The 20,360-nt window shown below is 42.8% G+C and overlaps 1 protein-coding gene across 8 annotated transcripts in view; it reads right to left on the bottom strand.

The window, feature by feature from the left end:
* IPO11 (importin 11) overlaps positions 1–20,360 on the bottom strand; it is an 820,387-nt gene that overhangs the window by 585,651 nt on the left and 214,376 nt on the right. The gene's annotated exons all lie outside the window — the stretch shown is intronic.

The raw sequence follows: 20,360 nt of genomic DNA, 5'->3' as shown, positions 1-20,360 counted from the left end.
GTGTTGCCGTGAACTCAGATCTCAAGTTGGTGTGGCTATGGTGTAGGCTGGAAGCTGCAGCTCTGATTTGAGCCCTAGCCTGGTAACTTACATACACTGCAGGTGCAGCCCTCAAAAGCAAAAAAGAATTTACCTACAATATAAGTGATTTGGAGGACCGGAGATTTTTTTTTTTACTATTGATTCAATTTCTATAAGGATGTGGTTATTGTCAGGGCACTCTAGGAAGCCTTAGGTAACAAGTTCCATGATCATTATTACCCATCACTGCATGTTTCCCTGTCAGAACATAAGCTCCCGGGGGGAAGAAACAGTGTTGGTCCCATTGATGACAATGTTTCTACCTCATGGGACCAGCTTGAAACATATTTGTTGAATTAATGCCTTGTTAAATAAAACATCAAGAGAACTACTAAAAATCCATTAGAAATACTGAAAATATTAATATAATATTTATAAACTATTATATATATATAAATATAATATTAACAAGGTGGCCCATTAAATACCTTTGTAAAGCCCTCCTAAATATCAGTATTTACTAGCTTGAAAATATACTGGAATAAAAATTTTCACTCACATTAGCAATAGCTACAAAGGGCTTAGGAACAAAATTAAGAAGACATACACAGGCGTTCCCATTGTGGCACAGCAGAAACGAATCTGACTAGTAACCATGAGGTTGCAGGTTCGATCCCTGGCCTTGCTCAGTGGGTTAAGGATCCGGCGTTGCCGTGAGCTGTGGTCTAGGTCATAGATGTGGCTCAGATCCCGTGTTGCTGTAGCTGTGGCGTAGGCTGGCAGCTGTAGCTCTGATTCAACACCTAGCCTGGGAACCTCCATACACCATGGGTGCGGCCTTAAAAAGAAGAAAGAAAAAAAGAAAAGAAGAAGACATACACATAAATTATAAAGAGAAAAACTAAAAACTTGTTCGATGGACACAGAATATTTTAATAACGGAGGAGACATACACACTCTGAAAGTCAAAGACTATCTTGTAAGTGGTGCATGCTCTAAAAGAATAGCCCATGTTTAATTTTTAAGTAAAGGAGAAGAGACAGATTAGAGAGCCTTACGAGCTAAATGAGCTAATAAGCTATCATGAGTATGATAACAGCCTAAGATTCAGTAAATGGATAAATGAAAAAAAGTCAATATCTATAACAATGGCAATGACAGTAATAGCAAATACTTATATGCACTTACTATGTGCCAGGTACTGTTCTACATGGTTTATATTTTTGTCCTTAAAACAACACTGAATGGGACAGTATTATTATTAACTTACTCCCATTTTCACAGCTGGAAAGACTGAGAGCAAGAGTGAAAATGGAGGAAGGGACAGGGTTAGTATGTAGGCTTCCACGTAATCTCTGCTTTATACATTACGCCTCTGTCCTCTAGTCTAACATCCCAAGTCAGCAGCCTCTTTGAGATTAAACGTCCCATTTCCTTGGTGGCCACTAGGGTGGTGGAGGCCATCGTGTAGTCTGACTTCTGATGCAGACCGAGACGCGATCCTGCCCTCTGTCCCCACACTCTTCTAAGACAGGTGGTACCTCCGGTTCCTAAACCTCTCAGGGCATTAACGACTTACTGGCCTCCTCCTCTTCAGGCATGTTGGGTTTCAATGTTCTTCCCTTTGATCAATCTGTTACCATTTATCCTAATATTTTTCCACCTTCTAAATTTTTTATGAAAGTCTCACTCACTGCTGTCTCCAGGATTAAGTCTGTAGATTTTGATTTTGTTGTCTTTACAATTTTTAAATTGAGTTTTAAGGTATAGCTCAGGAAAATGTACTCTTTTCAATGTCATGTGTTCTACCAGAAGTCCACATGTTAATTTACTCTAAGGAAATTATGAATTAAGAACACAACAATATAGGTTAGACAATGTTTATTGCTTCTTAATTTATGATGGAAGAAAAGACTATTGTCAAAGTAGCTAATATAAGATTAAAGAATTTATGGTACATCTATGGTGACCTGACTGATATCCTGTTTAAACCTCCTCCAACAGAATCTTCTAGGGGGGAGCTGCCATCCCTTCGGATTCACGTCCGTGTTCATGTGGACTCCATGCTTCCTGCCTGCTGCCTACCCCCCCATTGACTGATGAACATGGTGGGTGGGGCGCTAGCACCAGGCCATCCTTGTCCAACATGAGAACTGTGTGATGGGCAACCTCTGGCCAGGGACTGACTCCCCATCAGCCTAGGTAAGCCCCTCTCAGGACTGGGATGCTCTTCCTAGCCAATCCTTTCTTCTAGTCTCCTGTCTCATGTATCACACCTGCCTATTCTTGCCCCCTCCCACTTTGTCCTTCACAGCGATTTCTCCCAATATGTTTCTTACAGAGTTAGTCCTCTACAAGCACCTGTTTCTTGCAAGACCTGCTCTGCCAGACAGCTACCTGCCAAATGTTAAGGCAGTTTTCAAATATTATAAGAAAAATATAAGGATAGAAAAATCAGATATAATGATATCAAAAGAACATCTGTTTTCTAAATGTGTATACAATATGATCCTAGTTTTGTTTTTTTAAAAATCACATAGAGTAATGGGTGTGTGTGTGTGTGTGTGTGTGTGTGTGTACAATATCCTTCGCACATACACAACATTAAGAGCAGTTATTTCTGGGTGAATGGATTATGAGTTGCTGCTTCTTTACCCTTTTCTTTATTTTTCACGGTTTCAAAAATGAACATCATGTTTATAATCAGAAGCAAAGATAAAGTGCACGCACATACACACACAGTACACATAGGGACTCTCAAGTCGCCCTGAGGTAGGATGCTGCATGAAGGAACACGCCACTGGCCTCATCTTTGGAGGATGACACACAGTAGGGAGACATAGTTAAGCAGCAAGAAATACAGATTATAATGTCAGCCCTCAGAAGCTTTAAAAATGTGCCTAGCTGATTCCAGATGTTTTCAAAATCCAAACTGCATTTAGGAATCTTGATGGAGCATCAGAGGGGAGCAAAACAGATGGCGTGTCAGTCCTACTGAGCCCAGCTTGTTTTTGTTCCACTATGTTCCACTGTGTTTTAAAAGAAATTTCTACTAAGCCAGAATTTGCCAAAACTCCTTTATTTTTCATTTTATTACTTAGCTGGCAAGCAAGAATGGTGTCTTTTCCACTTTGAAGGACAGGCAACTTTTCTCCCAAGTCTGCATATGTTATATCAGGGAACACGAAAGTGGCAGGGGGCACACACACTGTCCTTCCACCCAGTCACCCACAAACTCTCCATTGGTCCCTCCGCCAAGGAGCCAGCTCTATGCTTGTTCTTCCTAAGGAATTCTTGTGAATCAAAATGTCAGAACGATGTAATGCCACCACCAAAGCAACCCTTATCAGATGTCTACTTTGTGCCAAGAAATGTTCTGAACACTTTCCATGTCTTAAATAGCTCTTGAATCTTCACAAGCATCCTACTGGGGAAGTACTAACACCGTCTCTGTTTAACAGAGAAGGATGCAGAGGTGCAGAGATAAAGTGACTGTGCCAGACTTTGCCTAGACCACAGAGCCAGTGTGCAGTGGAACAGGACATCATAAAGGAGAAATAAGATTGAGACAAAATGCTAGTATGCAGCTCAGTGCACAGCGGCTGTCCTTGGCAGAAATGAAGTGGACAATGCTCAGTAAGCCGCAGGGGAAGTGTGATTCCACTGGGGAACAAATCCAGCAAAACAGACAAGAGAACATGAACTTTAAAAGAAACAAAGGAAGTCAAGCAAAGGCCACTTAACTGAAAGACAAACAGGTAAAGTGATGCAGACATGCAGGAAGTGACGGAGTTGGGGGACAGAGTTGAACAAGTCCGAGAAGCCATTCCTGGCAGAAAGGGCCATGGAGAGGAAGGGAGGTGAGCATGTGAGAATCAGATATAAGGGGTGTGAAATGAACAGAGAAATCAGGGGTGGAGAGATGGGGCTGGCAGCCAAGAGGAAGGAATGGAAACGCAGGGGTACAGATATCTCTGCTCTGAAAAGGCAAGAGGCCAAGAAGAGGGAAGCGACTGATTGAGGGGAAACTGCATCACTTCCTTTTCACTGTTATTTTAACCCTTGCAGGAGGCCTTCCTCAGCTGCCCTGGTCAACAATGAGAAAGATGAACTTCTCCCCCCTCCAACCCCCTCTCCCAGGGCTTACATCCTAGAGAATGAAAAGGCAACATGTCACCCAGTGCGCTGAGTGAAGCTGGATGGCTGGTATTTTGTACCTCCGCTGTGTTTTTAGGGATCCTTGCCAAGAATGAGGTGTGATTTCAGGTGAGTAGGTGAAAAGAGAATTCCTCTCTTGTAGAAATATTGCTGCCATGAAATAAGATGGCACGCATAAACGGTCCATGTGCAGGGCTTGACACTTAGCATGTGCTCAGTGAGTAGCAGTCCTGGGGCGGGGGTGGGGGGTGGGTTGTCTCTCTACTTAGAAACATTCAAGGGCTCCCCACTGTCAACAGGACACAAGTCCAGGCACCCAGGCTGTTACTGAAAGCCCTTTGTTCGTGAGGCCCCCTGCTTACATTTTTATAACTTTAACCACAGAATTGATTCACTACATTTACATCTTGGCAGCTTTAGTCTACTCAGAAATGTCAAGCAGCCAGTGTAAGAGGATTTAAGAATTAAATGACATGGGTCCCCTTCATCACAGAGCTTAGTCATGGATCACAGGAATCTGTCAGCTAACTCTTTCAAGGCCAGGTGGGCAAAGGGAGGAAACATCATGAGCTGCATCCTGAAACACTGGTCAAGTCTGGCTAAGACGTGATGACAGTGCTGGGTCACTCACTGGAGAACACATCTTTATCCATTTATCCGTTCATAGACATTTAGGTTGCTTCCATGTCTTGGCTATTATAAATACTGCTGCTATGAACATTAGGGCACATGTACCTTTTTGAATTAGAATTTTCGTCTTTTCTGAATATATGCCCAGCAGTAGGATTGCTGGATCACATGGTAACTCTATTTTTAGTTTTTTAAGGAAGCTCCATATTGTTCTCTATGGTAGCTTACACCAATTTACATTCCCACCAGCAGTGTAGGAGGGTTCCCTTTTCTCCACACCCCCTACAGCATTTATCATTTGTAGACTTTTTTGGGCCCAGTGCTCGGTTCAGAGTTGGATCTGTGTCCCGACAAAAACCAATCAGATACAATAAGACTTTCACTGGGGCAGCAGGAGAAAAGGCACTTTTTCTGCCATAATTCCCATAAGGAAGATACCATGTACCTGGAGCTGTCCAGGAAGCCAACACTACGGAAAATGGAGCCGAGAAATGGCCAGAAACTGGGTCCTCACAATGCCGTTTGAGCCCTTGGATTGGACTGTACCTGAAGCCAATATATCCCAGCAATGTCAACTAAGTGAGCCAATAAATTCCCATTTTTTCTTAAGTCAGATCAAATTGGGTTCCATCCTCACGACTAATGGAGAAATGGAAGCTGAGTCTGAAATAAACTTATCTCCACCAGAGAGGGGGGATGGCCCCTGGATGTGGAGACACACTCTGCCCCCTGCACCTGCCCAGCACACAAGAAGCTTAACCAAAGGCCGTGCCTCACCTGAGGGAGGGTGGGTGGACTCCAAAAGACCCAACAGCCCTTAGCCCAGAGCTGCCGGGGCAAACGCCAACCTCACACGGATGCAGAGAGACCTCATTCAGGCAGCTCAGAGGGAAAGCCCGCTCCAGGTGGTTTCTACCTCATAATCTTCACCACCGCCAGCTGCTCTTGCCCACTGTCCTCCAACTCAATCTGTCCTCCCCAGTGGAGCTGGTCTCGCTGCTGTCCCCTGACCACAAGGCATCATCTCCTTCCTCCACATGCTGGCTCCTCCCCTCCTCCTCTTCACCCATCTACCTTGCTCATATTCCATAGACTGGCTCAAATCCTTGCAATTTTCTTTGGCCACAACCACCGACATTTGAACTCAGTTTCCTTATCCCTACTGTAGGACAACAATCTGCTAGATATTTAGCTCTTAAAATATAATGACAATCATTATAATATCATAATAGCCAACATTTATGGAGCATTTTAATATATGTCAAACACTGCCCTGAGTACTTTACTTCATTTAACCTTTGTGCAACTTTGTGAAAAAAAAAAAAAACAGCATTGTTCTCACACACATTTAGGCAACAAAGGCACAGGGAAGTAATTCGCCCAATGTCAAACAACTAGAAGGTGATAGAGCCACATTTCCAACCCAAGCATTTTGGTGCCAGAGTCCTCACTCTTAACCACTATATTCATAGCTCTAAATGGCATTAGGATGATGTAAGAGTGTGGGATGCAGAAATGTCAGAGTCCTGCCCAAACTATAAGTCCTCTCAGAGAAGTTTAACTACAAAAGACAATGGCCAGGTGCTTTTTTCCCCCCAGATTACCAGTTTATTGCTTGACACCTAGATTGAGACCTAAGAATCTCTCTTCCCTTAAGCCCTAATATGGGTCTTATCACCAGCCAGTTGCTGGAGCGGTGGAGTGATGATCACTGTGCCCGCAGGGGCACTCAGGAGAAAAAGGGAACTTGAGCTGGATTAGCATCACCTGTCACTCAAACCAGGTACTAAACCAGGTTAATGAACATCTGGATTTGCCCTGGCCAACCCTGGTCTGTGCCTGTCACCCTGGTGTAGATATTAATAAATTCATAAGTTTGGTTGGGACCATAATTCGTTGGTGACTCTGGGCTTGCCTATGTGCTGACTAAGGGAGGGGGAACATCACAGATATCCTGTCCTTTCCGCCTGTGACTACCTCTCATTCATGTTACTGCTATGTTGCACTTTCCTGAAACTATGGAGATGACATTTCAACCCTATGGGGATAACTTGTCCAGAAGCTCTGAAATGCCTAAGAGCAGACATTAGCTCAATAAGGTGAAATCAAGCTATATTAGTGAGCTTGGGCTGCCAGAGCAACATACCACAGACTGAGTGGCGTAAACAATTGACATTGATTTCTTACATCTTAGGAGGCTCAAGGTGCTGGCAGATCTGGTTCCTGGTGAGAGATCTCTTCTGGCCTGCAGGTAGCTGCCTTCTCACTGTGTCTTCACAAGACAGAGCTCTGCTGTCTTCTTTTTATAAGGGCACTAATCTCATCATGGGGCCCCACCTTCCACCTCATCCAAACCTAATCACCTCCTAAAGGCCCCACCTTCACATTCCTTCCTGGGGATGGGTTTGGGGAGAGGGGGCAGGGAGGGATCCAGCTTCAACGCAAGGATTTGGATGGAACACAAGCATTCAGTCCACAACCAACACATCCCAAAACCTCACCCCAATTCCATCTCCCATCTCAAATGTTATTTAGCTCTGTCTTAGATCACTCAGACCTCTGCTTCAATGTCACTCCTGAAGCAGCTTTCCATGCCCAACCTTTCTAGAAGAGCACTGCCAGCTTCAGCCTTCCCAGTCCTCATATACAGCTTAATCTTTCTTTTTAGCAACACTGTGTGCAAATAAAAAATATCTTTGATTTTCTTGCCAGGGCAAATCCAGATGTTCATTAACCTGGTTTAGTACCTGGTTTGAGTGACAGGTGATGCTAATCCACAAGAACGGTCCCCAGCAGAAGGCTACCTGGAATTTCCCAGAGGAGCTACTCCAGCTACTGCTCTTCCTCACCCCCACCCCTTCCTCAGTGGGCTGTGAGGAAAAGCATTTTAAAACTTGTGTGGTGCCTATAAACTGACCTTCTTAAATCATTTGTGCACCCACTTGAAACTGGCTTTATTTGTATACAGTATATTCTTTCCTTAACCAGGGTAGTCCCATTCACACTCAGCATTGGGAAAATGAAATTTTGCCCAAACCAATAAATTCAGATCATAACGGCATTTTTTAAAATTAGTACTATCTGAAAATGTAGTGCTCCTTGAGTAAATTTTAAAAATTCAGGTACCTGGAGTTCCCGTCGTGGCGCAGTGGTTAACGAATCCGACTAGGAACCATGAGGTTGCAGGTTCGATCCCTGCCCTTGCTCAGTGGGTTAACGACCCGGCGTTGCCGTGAGCTGTGGTGTAGGTTGCAGACATGGCTTGGATCCCACGTTGCTGTGGCTCTGGTGTAGGCCGGTGGCTACAGCTTCAATTCGGCCCCTAGCTGGGAACGTCCACATGCCGCAGGAGCGGCCCAAGAAATGGTAAAAAGACAAAAAAATTCAAAAAAAAAAATAAAATTCAGGTACTTTTGTTATGTCAGGCTGTTCAGATTAAAGTGCTACCTCTATGGATTTCCTGTTGTGGCTCAGCAGCTTCAGAATCCAACTAGTATTCATGACGATGGGGGTTTGATCCCTGGCCTTGCTCAGTGGGTTAAAGGATCCAGTATTGCCACAAGCCAAGGTGTAGGTTGCAGATGCAGCTCTTATCTGGCATTGCTGTGTCTGGCAGCTGCAGCTCTGGTTTGACCCCTAGCCTGGGAACTTCCATATGCCACAGGTGTGGCCCTAATTAAAAAATAAATAAATAATAAAGTGCTCCCTCTGGAAACCCTCCTACACTGTCCCACTGTTGATGGGAATGCAAATTGGTACAACCACTATAGAGAACAGTATGGAGATCATTTTAAAACACTAAATATAGAGCTACCATATGATCCTACAATTCTACTCCCGGGCATATATTTGGAGAAAACCATAATTTGAAAAGATAAATGCATCCCGATGTTCACTGCAGCACTATTCACAATAGCTGTATATATGTCCACAACAGAGGAATGGATAAAGAAGGAGGTCTTTGCTTTCTGCAATCTGATGGGCTGGCGATAAATGAAGGACAGCACGCTTCACAGCTTCATGCTCCATCACAAGTTCAGCCACAAGAAAAAGATGTTCTATATACAGCTCCACTGCTCACACCCAAGTACTGCAAATGCGCCAAGCTCCACCCATCATGAGGGAGTGTTGTTGCCTGGTTCCAGTCATCCCTGATTTCCTCCTGCCTCCTTTTGATAACATTTTATCCTGGAGGTTTTTGCTCTCAGCAGAGATGACAAAGCAGAAAGTACACAGATACTGATTTATCCTCCTCTGCACGGACTCTGGAGCTGAAAGACCGGCTTCAAAGCTTTGTTCTGCCACTTGCTTGCCATGTGACTTTGAGAAAATCACTCAACTATTATATACCTCTCTGTGGGGGGGGGGGTAGAATGAAAAGTAAATGAGTTAGTAGACCTAAAGCACTTTAGGACCATTCCTGGCATGCAGTATTAAATAGTCATAATTGTCTCTGTCATCATGATTTGCTGGGTTATAATCATGGGTGCAGAATAAAGAAAGGTAGGAGTTTCTGTCATGGTTCAGTGGTTAACAAACCTGACTAGCATCCATGAGGACGTGGGAACCATGAGGTTGAGGGTTTGATCCCTGGCCTCGTTCAGTGGGTTAAGGATCCGGCATTGCCTTGAGCTGTGGTGTAGGTCAAAGATGCAGCTCAGATCCTGTATTGCTATGGCTCTGGTGTAGGCTGGCAGCTACAGCTCCAATTAGACCCCTAGCCTGGGAACCTCCATATGCTGTGGGTTTGACCCTAGAAAGACAAAAAAAAAAAAAAAAGAAGAAGAAAGAAAGGTATTCTTCGAGGACTAGGAGCACCTAAGAGTCTGACTTTTATATGATTTTCCTGTGAAAGTAGAATACCTGTACACTCATCTACAGTGAGAAGTACAGCTTCAGAGACAAGACCCTTGTGCTCCACCAGCACATCTGAAGATGGGCTGCAGGGGGATGATGGCCCTGTTGAGTTAGCCCCAGGCTCAGTCTCCCCTGGACTCTATGGCAATGACAATCCCACCCCTGGGGAGTCTACTGTTCTGGTTCAAACAGGGTCTTGGAATCACACTGGAAATTATGCAGGGTGTGATGTGTAATTTGATATGATTTAATGGTGTCAGACAAGGGTGGTTAGGAATTCTGCATGTGGGGAGGAGAAGACAGGGGCAGGGTAAGTAGAAGGGAAGGACCAAGGGAGGCAAAGAGAGGAGCAGGAGAACGTCAGGAGCCTTGACCGGCACCAGCTTTAAGCCGTGGCCGCCAGTAGTGGAGAATACAATTCACTCACATACCCAGTTGGCCCCTGGAGTCTCTGTGGTAAAACCAGATTTTATCTCTAGTTTACACCACATGGGGTTTGCTAAATGTCTTTTAGTTGGTTTATTATGGGAGAGGGCAACCTTAATGGAAAAAAATAGGTGTCATACAAGTCTGCTATTTTTTCCTAACAACAATGAACAATTGTACAGTAGAAAATGGATAGAACACTGTAAACCAGCTATAATGGAAAATATAAAAATCATTATAAAAATTAAAAAAAAAGAAAATTGTAATTTCTGATCATTAGAAGGCTGCTATCGTGTTTTAAGTTCAGTGAGGTGGAGACCTCGGGGTGGCCTGCCCAGACCTGCATTACCAGACCCACAGCTGTTAGGCTCTGGGCCAGTGAACTGTTCCTGGTGGGACCCTCAAGAGACCAGGGAAAGCCAGGAAAGATGTGGTTGTCAGTGGCCCTTGCAATGAGCGTACAGGCTGCCAATGGTGAGTGTTCCCTAGTCCCCCTTGGCAGGGCCCAAGTTCCAGCTCCTTCTGCTCTTCATGGTGGAAGCTTTGAGGGCACATGCTCGACTCCATCCTTCCCCAAAAGGCAGCCCAGAGCCTCATGTCCTTGCTGCCTAATAAAGAAGGCTCCTCAAAGCTACCTGCAGCAACTGTCCAGCAGCTTCATCACTGCCTCCAATTGGGCTGCCCTTCGGCCCAGGTTTGCCCTTGGCTCCTCATTCTCACTTCTGGCTCCTGTTTATAGCCCTTATCCCACTGTTTGGACTTGAAGCTCCTGGGTAGGTGAAGAGTCTGAATCGGAACACCCTCTCCAGGCTCTGGATCTTCTGCCCTGGGCATGCTGGAGAGAAGGCAAGCTAGTTTGGGTTCCTGAAATGCAACACTGTGCCCTGGCTCACGGAAGCATGGCTGGGCTGCCCTAACTCAAACTGCTGAGATCTCTTCTTATGCTTTCTGTCTGTGGAGGAAGGGGTGCAGGAACTCCCAGAAGAGAGAAAGCTTTCTAAAAACTCTTTGTCTGTCTTCTGACCATTGTAATAAGCAGTTAGATGATTCTTGCTAAAGAGAAAACAGCCAAGGGTTTTTAATGCCAAGGTTCCATAGCCATGGAGTTGTCTAAGAAGTATTGTTTCTAAGTGAAGAAAAGCTGGATGAGTCTTATGAAAAAAGTCTCTCTAATCAAGTGCATATGATAAAGCTAGACTGGGAATCAACAGTTAAGAAGTAGTGAGAAAGTGTCTCTACTGTTCTTTGGTGTTTATTCCTTCATGTGTCTTTTTGAAAATGTAGCACTTACTAACACTTACATGGCAGAGCTGCTTTCTTTAGAGAAAAAGCTTATTAACTGAAAATTTTACACTTCTGATTTGAATTTCATATATTACAATACATCTCCAATTATTTATTTCAGTGGTTATAACCCTCTGTGTATTAGATATAAATAGAAAGCATATTAAAAATACAGATATTTGGAGTTCCTGCCATGGCACAGTGAGTTAAGAACCCAACTGCAGTGGCTTGGTGGCTGTGGAGGTACCAGTTCCATCTCCAGCCCAGTGCAGTGGGTTAAAGGATCCAGCATTGCCACAGTTGCTGCTTGGATTCAATCGCTGGCCTGGGAACTTCCATATGCCACAGGTGCTACCATGATATTAAATACATATATATACTCACACACACACACATAGATATATAGATATTGAAGCCCTGTGCTACCATAATATTAAATATATATATATATATATATCTACATATAGATACATAGATACACAGATATTGAAGCCCTATGCTCATGAACTCTGGGCCCAGGCATTTGTTGATAGCATATGTAATGTTTGAGAACCACCAGTCTAGTGCCTCCCAAACTTTAAAGTGTATACAAATCATCCGAGGATCTTGTTAAAAAATATAGATTGACTCGGTAAGGGATGTCGTCTGCGATTTGGTAATCCTAACAAATTTCTAGTCTGAAGCCGACACTGTTGGTCCACACACTGCACTTTGACTAGAAAGCATGGACTATGGAACCAGGGGCAACTGCTCACCTGATGGCAGCTGGACCCAAATTGGAGGTCAGGCAACTGAGTGAAAATAGCTCAGGACAGATTCCTAACACTAAGTCATGAATTGACGAACAGTGGATTTTACACATACCATCTCAGTAAATCTGCACATAAACTACCCAAGATCAATATTAGTGTGTGTGTGTGTGTGTGTGTGTGTGTGTGTATATATATATATATATACATATATATATATATATGTATTTTTTTTTTTTTTTTGGATGAGAAACCCAGGACTCAGGAAGTCATACAGCTAGTATGACTGTATTGGTTTTATACTGCAGTTTCACAAATGACCACAGAAGTGGTGGCCTACAACACAACTTTATTATCTTTTGGTTCTAGGGGTAAAAAAGTCTCCAAATCAAGGGATTGGCAGGACTGTATTCCTCGTGAGGGCTCAAGAACAGAATCCATCTTCTTTCTTTTGCAGCCTTCAGAGGCCACCTGTATTTTCAAAGCCAACAACATCTCTTACCCTTTTTCCTTCATTGCTAACCATGGCTGGGAAAGCATCTCTGCCTTTAAGGACTCAAGTAATTAGACTGAGCCTCTCTGACTGATACAGGACATTCTCTCCCACCTCAAGATCTGTACCTTAATCAAATCTGCAAAGTCCCTTTTGCTCAATAAATTTCCAGGGATTGGGGTACAGACATCTTTGGGACCCATTATTCTGCCTACCATGGAGGGGAGGGAAGCAAGATTTGGAGCCTGGAATCAAGTTCAGATCTGATTCCAAAGTCAAAATACAACTCAAAACAGCAGCTAAACTGAATGTTGTCGTTATTGTGTTTTTCAGAGGCTAAATCAAGAATAGAGCATAAGTTTAGTGCAGCTGTAGGCAGCCTGAATTCTATTATCATTTTAAATTGAATTAAATGGTGCTGAAGTGGATTTTGTTTATTGCCATTCATTTCGCAGTCTCCGTAGACTCAGAGAGACCCAGTCCTGCTGCGTAAGCACAGCACCTTGGTATCTGCACGAACATCTAAAGTATGGTTCCTAACTAAAACCCGAAATGGAAACCAAAGAATGTCTTCAAGACTTGGCAATGAATTACTTATACTTTCAAGCAACCATTTTGAAGCAAGATTAGTGAATGATCCCTGACTACTGGACTGCCTTGTAGGGAGCTTGTGACCAGTAAGCAGCTGTGTTCACCACCTCACTCAGGCTCCCTGGTACCCCAGCAGAAAGGAATTCCTGTCTGAGAAATGCAGCTTCTAAACCAAGATGAACCTCTTCCTGCGCTTTCATGAATGTATTCAGAACTAGGTTTTCTTTTTCAGAGCAGCAAGTCCACCCACAGAACTTGGCCTTATAGCTTTCAGATCCATTATCACCAGGACAATAAGAACAGAGAAAAATGTAGTAGGGTTTTGTTGTTGTTGTTGTTTTTGGTCTTTTTGCCTTTTCTAGGGCTGCCCCCATGGCATATGGAGGTTCCCAGGCTGGGGGTAGAATCGGAGCTGCAGCCGCCGACCTTCGCCAGAGCCACAGCAACACAGGATTCGAGCCGCGCCTGTGACCTACACCACAGCTCACAGCAACACCAGATCCTTAACCCACTGAGTGAGGCCAGGGATTGAACCTGCAACCTCATGGTTCCTAGTCGGATTCGTTAACCACTGCGCCACAACAGGAAGTCCTAGTAGGGTTTTTTTTAAACCCAGCTATTAGGAGTTGAATTGTGTCTCCCCTCAGCCCCCGCCAAAAAAAGAATAAAGCCTCACTTGGAAATGGGAAGGTTGCAGATATAATTAGGTGAGACGACTGTATCCTCATAAGAGGAAAGAGGCAGGGGGAGAAGGTGGCCATGTAACAAGAGGCAGAGACTGGAGTGATCCATCTAGAGGCCAAGGAGTGCAGCAAACCCAGAAGTTGCAGGAGGCAAGGGAGGGGTCTCCCTTACAGGCTTCAGAAGGAACCAGCCTTGCCAACACCTCAATTTTGGACTTCTAGCTTCCGGAACTATGAGAGAATAAACTGCGGTTGTTTTAAGCCACCCAGTTTGTGGTGCTTTGTTCCCGCAGTCCTAGCAAACTGATAGGTCATTTTCTAGAATGTTGTTACAATTTATATTTCTCACTTTACAGAATGGATGTATTTCTGAGTAGGTAAATGCACACAGATCAAACAGTGATCAGAACATGATTAAACACTGGAGACGGAGTCCCAGAGAATGATTATGACTACAAGATGTTACTTAAACCACACTACAGAAATGGTTGCCAGAACAACATTCATGATAAAGTTGAGCTTATTAGCATAGCGGGCATTTCCAAGTCCGGTTTTTGGAAGTTCTGAAATGACTTTCTAGAGCATGGAGCCAAGAGACAGCCCAGCAGTGGCTGTAACAGCCAAACTGTAAGGGAAACTCTGATATTACTAATGGAAAACCTCTCTAAATTGCAAGTTCTGCTTCTGTATGCCCTGCTCGCACAACCCTCCCCACCGGCCCACTGGGATCATGTGACTACTAACAAACCAAACCTAAAATTTAAACATCACCCGCCACCAGTTCCCACTCCCAGTTCCCACTCGGGTTCGCCCTGCCAAGAGAAGACCTGGAAGAACTGGCCTAAAAAGCCTGAAGCAACCCCTGTCGGGGTCCTGGGTTTTGAAGAGTTATCTTCCCAGGCCCCCAGGCATAATAAACCTGAGTTCTCCTACTCTCTGAGTGTCGTTTGGTTTCTCGTGGATTGGTGGAGCTGTACACAGACCTGTAACATTTCTGGAGGCCCCAGTGAGCTTTCAACCATTCTGGCCCCTGTATGCTGTGGGTATGGCCCTAAAAAGACCAAAAAAAAAAAAAAGAAGAAGAAGAAAGAAACAAATGTGACAGCCATAGGCCAGAGACTCAAACCCACTAAGACCCCTGAGACTTAACCATAAGATTAGAGAATACTTCCCTCTCACACTTTTCTGGCTCACCAGCTGGGCTCCAGTATAACAGGGGATTGCCGAGCAAAGAGCTATCAGACACAGGTTGTCTCTGAGAAGTACTTAGGGAAACCCAAAGTCAAAAGAGGAAACCAAAACTAGAAGCCTAGAACAATCTGAAACCTCTAGCCTCCTGAGCTAATGCTAAACATTAAACACAGCAAGGTGCTTTTCTTTTTTTTGCTTTTTTTTCTTTTTTTGTCTTTTTAGGGCTGCTCCTGCAGCATATGGAGGTTCCCAGCCTAGGGGTCTAGTAGGAGCTACAGTTGCCAGCCTACACCACAGCCATGGCAACGCGGGATCTGAGCCGTGTCTGCAACCTACACCACAGCTCAGAGCAATACCGGATTCTTAACCCGCTGAGCGAGGCCAGGGATCGAACCCATAACCTCATGGTTCCTAGCTGGATTCATTTCTGCTGGGCCTTTCTGCTGAAAAGCAAGGTGCTTTTCAGACATACTTTTCCAGATTACTACTCCCCCCTTTTGGAAAAGAAATAAAAAAAAAACAACCACCTTTTCCCTTGGGCTATGAGCCCCTGCAGATTAACAGGCAAGCTCACACAAGAAGACAAGTTATCTCAGTTCCTATCACCCAATACAGTGTGTCCAGCTTTCAACAAAAAATGAAAAGGCATGTAAATAAAAGGCAAGCAAAACAGATCAAGATCTGTGATCAAGCAAGAAATCAGAGACGATCTTAGGTAAGCATGAGAACGAGACTCATACACAATATAGATGTCAGAATTATCAGACAAAGAATTTAAAATAGCTACCATTCAGTATGGCAAGGGCTCTAATGGAAAAAACAACACGTATGAAGAGATGGGTATTGTAAACAGAGAGAAATTCTAAGAAAGAATTAAAAGTAAACGCTAAAAATAAAAAACACTGTAAGAGAAATAAACCCCCCAAAATGATATGTACCATATCCCATTTAAGTAGCAACATCATAAGAAGAGGATGGGAGAACTGGAAACAGTTTTAAGGTATCTACACCACATATGCACAGTGCTAGTCCAAGATGGACTCAGATTAGTGAAAAAATGTATATGGAAAACCTAGGCAACTATTAACATTTTTAAAAAAAGAAGTATGATTAAAAGTATATTGGAGGAAGTGCCAGAGATCCAAGGCTGCAGGCCTCATTTTTCAGGGCCTGTCTCTGAAATGGTAAGAGGTTAGAATAGAGCCTCTCTCTGATTCCCTTCTTGCTCTGCAATTCTTTGACTAAAAATATTCAATTAAAACAGTATAAAAAATAAAAAGCCTATCTTCTTCCTTTAAGTATATCTCTAAGGAGGAGCCTTTGGAAAGGTATAAAAGTAATTAATTCTCTAATCTATTACTTTAGTAAGTTTGGGTTTCCGTATTTCCATACCATGCATTACCTTTGGCAGGTTTATCTGTACAGTATAATAAAATACTGGATTTGCTCACGTGGTTCAGCATTTTTCAATACATTTTGTGTGTGAGTAAAGAACCCACAAGGCTGAAACAAAGGCCATTCCACAGTATTGATTTTACTGCCAGAGATGGTACATGTGCCTTTCGATCCAAAAAAGAACTAAACCGAGCTGCCTTCCTTAACTAAACGGAACTCACAATTAGTTTGTGATTACCTGCGAACTGTCAATAGACTTTCCTTTCCTGGCTGGCTGTCAATACACTTCTGAGCCTCGAGAAGTTATGAGCTACAACTTCCCTGTCAATCAAAAAGTTTTGCTCTTCTAGATTATTAAATTGCAATGTTCATTTAAAAAGAAAGAAAAAAAAAAAATCACTGGGGCTAGTCTAGAGAGAACTGTGGAAATGACCTGCCCCCTTGGAAATGAGATACCAATCTTGCTTCAGGGTAAAGCTAGTGAAAAAACAAAAAACTCACTTGTAGGTGTACTCACGGCTCATCTCCAGACTTTCTTGCTCTAACTCCTGGCACTAAAAATCCCCAACAAGCAGACTTCCAGTCAAAAGGCTAATTTCCAGCTTTAAAACCATTTGCCTGGTGGCAAACAGATACAAACGATTTAAGCCTCCCTAGACTCATACCTGTTCTAGTAGTTACTTACATTCTATTTTTGCCCTACTGGGAAATTAAAGTGGCATGAAAATCAATGTTTCACCTTGAAGGGAAAAAGGGCTGGATGACCAGACATTGATACATTCCTTCTTGGATTAGACAAATCCTTCAAAGCACACTCGGCTAAATAAATTCCGTCAGGCCCAAAGGAGAAAGACGTACCCATTAACTGGAACGAGGAACAAATCTTGCTTGTTAAAGATCTCTGACTAATTGGAGACTCTCTATTTGTTATAGTAAGAAAGGGTTCAGAAGAAAATGTAGTCATTGACTCTCAGCTTTGAATTTCATCCAAGTGCTTCAGACCATCAGGAGTCCCTCGGAGCAGTGTGACCACCCAGAAGTAAAACCAGAAAAATTCAGACGAATCACTCCAGACTTTTCCAAGGTATTAGGGTGGGTATTCACCCCAGGGGCTCACAATCTCACTTCAGACAAGTGCACGTGGCTGTGGAAAGTTCTAGCTCTACAGCCACATGGATTGGTTTGGCTCCACTTAATGGGACATCAGGTTCTATAGAGTACTCTGGATGTGTTTTGGACAGAATGCACTTTTTCCATAAGGGTAAAAAAGTGACTTTGAGCTGCCATTTCAAATGGCAGTCCCATGGAGATACCGAGATCAAAGTTGTACATTTACGGAATGATTATTTCTTCTTCTCTCCCTGTTTTGTTAGTTGATCTCATCCTAAACTGAGGCAAAAGAAAACATTTTAAAGTCTGGCATGTTTCTGCCTTTCAAGATCAGCCCAAATACAAGTATTTGTAAGTTAAAAAACAAAAGTTGCTACATATTTGCCCCTTTGCCAACAGTCCACAAATCCAAAAAGGCTTTTTGGTAAAATAAAAATGAAAAAAGCAGTGCTTGCCTTCATGTCTTCATTTTTAGTGGTGTGTGAATTCAGGTTATACTAGTATTCCAAAAGATCTACATACTTCTTTAAAGCACAAGGGGGTAGGGGAGAGAGAAAGACCGACAGAAAGAGAAAGAGACTCTGGCTAAGAGGAGGAGTTTCCGGGACTTAGGAAGGCTGATGAAACACATACCAGGTTCAACACACCTTTTCCACAGCTCAGTCACTGACTTTTCTAGATTAGAAAACATTGCAGAACTTGCTGTAAATGAAAAGGTAAGCTCATAAAGGTTAAGAGTTCTAAGGTGATAAAACAAGAACACCACTGGAAATTTCTGGAGCTGTAACGTCTTTGAAAAATTATGGAGAGGCCTGGCGATCACCACCTTAACCAATGAAGCAGCATCAACAAAGACAACCTGACATTCTGTGTCCCCTGATGCGACACCACAGCAAGTGCATCACCAATGGAGTCTTGTTGCCAAAAGTGTTAACTTGAAGCGAATTATGAGGAAGCAATTAGAACACTGCCCGATAATGGAGATTCTATAAGACAGCTGCCTTGGGTTAAAGACCAAAAAAAAAAAAAAAAAGTTAATGACATGAAAAAAAGACTATTCTAGATTTAAAAGCTAAACAGCCAAATGCAATGTATAAGTAAGTGCTCCATGGATTCTGGATCATAAAACAAATGGAAATCACATGAAAGACATCTTTGGAGCATTTGGGAAAACTGGAATATGAACTATTATTGTACATTATAATCCATTTACATTATAATGTAATGAATAGTATTACATTAATTTTCTTAGGTATATTAGTGGATATGTAGAGAAATGCCATTCTCAGAGGTATACTTAAGTATTTGGGGGGGGTGATGTCAGAAATTTTCAAATAATTCAGCAAGAATAAGCATATATACTATATACATGTGTCTATGTACCTACCGAGAGGGTAAATGTGGAAAAATGGAATAATCTGGTGAATCCGGATGAACAGGAAACTGGTGCTAATTATTCTTTCAATGCCTCTATAGGTTAAGAAATTTTTTTGGAAAGTTGGGGGAAGAAAATATTGTTTTTCATGACTTGTATCTCGTCTTCCTTTACTCAGCTCTCCAACAACTTAAATTTCTATTCACTTGGGATTTGCAAGGTTTGTAGAAATAGAGTAGACAACTACTTCACTAAGTAGGTGAGCCTTATGTTTTAATTCTTGGAATTGGGAATTGGTTGTGAGGCTGTGGAGCTCTAATATTTTCAAAATCTCACTGATAAGTAATTTCAAATAGCTCTGAGTCCGGAAACAAAGAGAAGCCCAGTTCTAGTATAGTGCCGTGTACTTTTTTTTTTTGGTCTTCTTGAGGCCACTCCCATGGCATAAGGAAGTTCCCAGGCTAGGGGTCAGATTGGAGCTACAGCCTGAGGCCTACACTACAGCCACAGCAACCTCAGATCTGAGCCACGTCTTCAACCTACACCATAGCTCATGGCAACGCTGGATCCTTAACACATTGAGGCCAGGGATGAACCTCCATCCTCATGGATACTAGTCAAATTCGTTTCTGCTGAGCCATGACAGGAAGGCCACCATTTACTTTTTAATGACAGTACCAAACTATGCTGTTTGAGATCAATTTTTAAAGGGATATCAAGTGACACAGTGCCAGTAGCACAATCTCCTTCCCCTGCACACCTACTGCTCCTCAACACACACTTCCTTTAGAACCACGACTTTCTGACACCAAGTGTGAGTTCCCGTGGAATTGTAAAACATCCTGAGGTAAGTATTCCACTAACCCCAGAATTTAGTATGGACCCATGGCACAAAATAGGAATGCAGCAAACATCAGCTAAATAAAGGAATAGGTAAAATAAAGATCTAAGATGAGGATTTTACAAGGGAAACGAAAAACATGAATATTTTAACATTTAATGTTGCGGCTTCTCTAATGTGACTGGTAGAAGAGGAAGGAGACAGCACTTTTATTAAAACTTTAAAATACTGGCCACATGGGCCTTTTTCTGAGGCTCAGGAGAAGTCTCTGGAATATAAAGTAAATAGAAAAGGAGTATATTTATGAAATAGAAATGGTCATAACCTTGTATTAGGAGGCACAGTTCAACCAGAGGCCTGGATGAGTTGTTTGCCCAAAATATGTTTGCTATAAGGCTGCATTAATGAACAGAATTCAGTAACTCAATAATTACATTTTATGCCTTAATTGAACACTTAGAAATTTAAGCTACGAGAAATTTTTTTTTCTGAACTAGTTAAAAAGCCTATTTTAACCTCTGAGTTTAAAAAAAGTAACCAAACTCTTTCCCTGAGA

This window comes from Sus scrofa, chromosome 16 (assembly GCF_054392235.1).
Source record: "Sus scrofa isolate SSC_HxYL_T2T_F1_AM1 chromosome 16, Sscrofa_HxYL_maternal_Yorkshire_Landrace_v2.0, whole genome shotgun sequence".
Taxonomy (NCBI): domain Eukaryota; kingdom Metazoa; phylum Chordata; class Mammalia; order Artiodactyla; family Suidae; genus Sus; species Sus scrofa.
Note: the sequence above shows the minus strand (reverse complement) of the source record. Positions and strands in the feature narration are given on the sequence as shown.